Below are 4,186 nucleotides of genomic sequence, written 5' to 3' on the forward strand. Positions count from 1 at the left end.
CATTTGATGAAGTTTAAAATAACAAAATAAAAATGGATAGAGAATTGTTGGGACATTTTTTTATAAATAATAAAGATATAACGTACAACTCATTAACAAGCATAAAACGTGCAACACACGTTCCCAGAGCCTAATATATTGATACACTCGTATTTTATTAACCAATGATTTTGGGCCATAGTCTTGAGCACATGGTTTTAGGCCATTATATTGTGTAAAAGTGGTTTTTTTTCTATATAGGTCTTGCTTAGTCATCAAAACAGTGGTGGTAAAATAATTTTCATTTGTGATGTAAAGTTTCAAAAAATGACAAAACCCTAAAAGATTTCTCTTCCTTTTTTTTCCCTCTCAGCCACCACCACCTCCAAGCTTCAATTCCACCAGCAAAACAATACCTTAAACCCCAACCAAACCACCTCCATTTGCATAGTGTTCGACAAGCTTCTACTAAGAAGCCACCATCATCTAAAGACTATTCCTCCCTTTTGTCTCCTTCTCCATCAAAACCCACACCTATCAATCCCTAAATAACCTCTACACCCACCAAAACTCAAATTCTCTTTGTCTTCTTCAGCAAAGTAACGACGTCGGAGAACAGCCCACCTAAAACCACCTCAATGTTATCACAAAACCCCAACCAAAGCCAGCCAAAACCCCAATAAATCTATCAGAAATAGACCCACACCACCACAGTCTCCCTTCCTTTTTCCCCATTTTCGTATCTTTTATTTATTTTGTAGGTAGTCCGGCAAGATCAAAGCTGCAACATAGCTTTGTTGTACAACAACCAACAACGTCACACTGAGAAACTAGACCCTGCCGCAAATACCATCGGTGAACCATATTCGACTCACTTCCTTGGTGACTCTTGTATCTCTATTTTACTTTTTTTATATTATTTTTGCTGCTAAGTTTGCACTTCAGCCTGGTGTTTCTCCAATAAACTCCATAAAGGTTGGGTACCTTGATTTTACTCGTTCTATTTCATATGTTATTTCATTCTTGTTGTGTTGTCGTATGACTGATTATTGTTGTTAGTAGGTTGATTTTGCACAATTTCTTTCTCCATTAATTATTTTGTCATTCACCACTAACTTAATAATTTTATTTGATATTTTGAACTACTATGATTCTTTTTATTTAACTGTGTGCTTAAATTTTTTACCAAATATGTGTCAATGCTATTATTTGATTTGGACTTATTACTTTGTCTAGTTTTAAAATTTTATTATTATTATACTGCCATATTTTATTCTCAAAAAATGTGTATATTGTTTTAGTTATGTTAATTTCATCATTATTTTTCAGTTTTTACTCTATTTTATTCAGAATCTTGTTAAACTTTGATCTAGTGCATTTTATCGTGGGTCATTTTGTTTACTGTTTGTTAGTGATTGCATGTTATTTTAACTTTGTTAATTTTATACGGGGAACCTGTCCACATATGTAGCCATCTAGTGTTGCTTCACATCGAATGTAATTGTATCCATCATAGTCCAAACTGATAAGTTTACATCAAAGGATACACTAACATTCTCAGCAAAAATCAGGCTCACTGAAACAGATATCACAAAGCATGGTCTCGAGAAAAGGCTAACACTGCTCCTGCATTCCTCAGGTATGCTTGGATTTTGTACTAATTTGAATTCTATTTTTATTGTTCTTCCTCTTCCTATTGTAGCAACTTTCTTCCCTTCCAGATAGAGAAGCTAATAACTACAAGAGAGCTGGATCTAGAGCCGGTGGGGGTGGTCTACCTTCCCTTCCTGCTCGTGGTCCACTTTTGTCAGCACGTGGGCAAGAGCTACCACCAAATGGAAAATTTATGGTATTTATGACGAGGCCTCATGAAACAGTACCTTAAAAAACTGAGGTGGTATGTAAATAAGAAGTTGGTAGATGATGTTTATCGCTTCCCAAAATGTTCTAAGCCACTAAACCTCAGACATGGAAACTTGGAGAATTGCAACCTCAAGTAGGTAGGATCGTGTTACAAAATGAATAATACGAAAAAAAATCTAGGTTAATGGATGAACATTACCAAGATTCTGCCTACTTGAGGTTGTAGTTCTCAAAGTTTTCATGTCTGAGGTTTGGTGGCTCGGGAAGTCGTGGGAAGCAATAATAACATCCACCAACTTCTTATACACATACTACCTCTGTTTTAAGGTAGTTTCTCACAAGGCCGCAACATAAATATCATAGCTCTTCCATTTGGTGATAATTCTGGCCCACGAGCTGATAGAAGTGGATCACGAACATAAAGGGAAGGTATACCACCATCACCTTATCTAGCAAATCCAACTCCCTTGTAGTTATTAGCTTCTCCAACTTGAAGATAAGAAAGTTGCTCCCAGAGGAAGAACAATAAAAACAAAATTCAAATTAGCACGAAATCCAATCATACCTGAGGAATGTAGGAGCAGTGTTACCTTTACCGGACACCATGCTTTGGGTTATCAGTTACAGTAAGCCTTGTTTTTGCCAAGAGTTTTGTCGTATCCTTTGGTGTAGGCTTATCAGTTTGGAATATGATGGGTATAGTTACATTTTATGTAAAGCAACCCTAGATGGCTACATATGTGAACAAAATCCAAATAAGCACGAAATCCAATCATGCTTGAAGAATGTAGGAGCACTCTATGCTTCTGGTTTACCAAACTCAACTTCAGTGATTACCAAACTCCTACAAATTTTGTTACCAGCCTTACAGGTAATAACTCTGATAGGAGAATCAGATAGTAAAAGTTGCATTTCCGTCCTTGAAGATGTAGTCCTCTCTTTCATATCTGAGTCAAAATCAATATCTAAAAGAAAAAACAAATTAGGCATTAGGTCAATGAAAAGATGTGGTAAGTTTTTTTGAAAAAATTGATGCAAACAGCCTAATGAATCTCTTCATCCTATACCAAAGATCCTTGTCTAAGCTAACCTCTTGAGTTTGGCGACTGCTTTGAAGGAATCACCCAACTGAATGAGGCAAAGAATTGATTTAACTCCATACCAGGATACTTAGACTTGAGATACTTTTTAATTGAAATCTTACTTCGAAATCATTTTTCATTCCATCTTTCGAAGCCTAAAATTACTTCGGAAGATATAAATATCCATCCTTAAATGTTCCAAAACCTGTAACTCTCTTTCCAACCCGCCATCTCCACTTATCACCAGCATTTGTGCAATCTACAGGAGCATATGGTAAACCTTCGCCAAGTCATACTTTGAAACTGGATAAAAGTGAAGACCAATTTCATTGATTCTAGATGCACTCCCATTATATACAACAAGTGCACGACTCTCCCCAACCTCCTCCTTGGCTGACATTTAGCTGGAAACTCTAACTTTATTGATAATGAGGAAACCACCTTTTTTGGCTAAAAAAAAGAAATTTTAGAAGTCCTCATTAGAAAGCAAACCATTTTTGGATATGAAATAACTATTAGAGACAGAATAAAGCAGTTAAAAGAGAAAACCTAAAAGTTGGGTCTACTCTGTATGAAAACAAAAGAACTATGCTTCAGATGAAGATAAATGTATGACCTTTCAGCATAAGCTATAGAAGAATTTTCCTCCCAAGAAAAAAATAAAAATAAAAAATAAACATCAAAGCTGAGCAGCAGAATATTTGTGTAAAATGGCATCATGCTTGACATAAACACATAATGTTTCAATCCACATTTGAGGTGAAATTATTACTGTTGTTCAACTAATATTACTAAGATACTTAGTTTAAAGAATAGTTTCAAACACAAGAAACTTAAATCCCATAAAGAAAATAGAATCTGAAACATATTAGAAATAATAAATAAAATAATTTTCTCAAGGAATAAAATCTAGTCCACTGAATGCACAATGTCCTTAAGAAAATTCTTCCCTTCAAGTATCCGAGGTTAACGAAATGTATCTTCTCAGAATAGAATGATTTTACTCACCAGTGTATTGGAACCTAAAATCGCGGTGTCAGCAAATCATCAACAATAGTAAAGTACACTTAGAATACTAGATTTAGTAGAAAAAGAAGAAGTCGAGAAAGCCCTTATTTGTTATTGAAAAATAAGAGGAAACCCTTCTATATATATACACCAGAGGGTGGTATGAACAAGTGCTTATTATGCCTTATCGAAAAGGTCACATCCCTTTAAAAATTCCACAACCCTTCTGAATAGTCCCAATCTAACGAAAAAGT

The 4,186-nt window shown here is 35.1% G+C and overlaps 1 pseudogene; it reads right to left on the reverse strand.

Annotated features, from left to right (window-relative positions):
- Positions 1 to 550: 550 nt before the first annotated feature.
- Positions 551 to 3,324, reverse strand: LOC125837643 (uncharacterized; annotated as a pseudogene).
- Between the last annotated feature and the right edge of the window lie 862 nt (positions 3,325 to 4,186).

Source organism: Solanum verrucosum, unplaced genomic scaffold, assembly GCF_900185275.1.
Source record: "Solanum verrucosum unplaced genomic scaffold, falcon-dt-bn FXZP01000156.1, whole genome shotgun sequence".
NCBI lineage: Eukaryota > Viridiplantae > Streptophyta > Magnoliopsida > Solanales > Solanaceae > Solanum > Solanum verrucosum.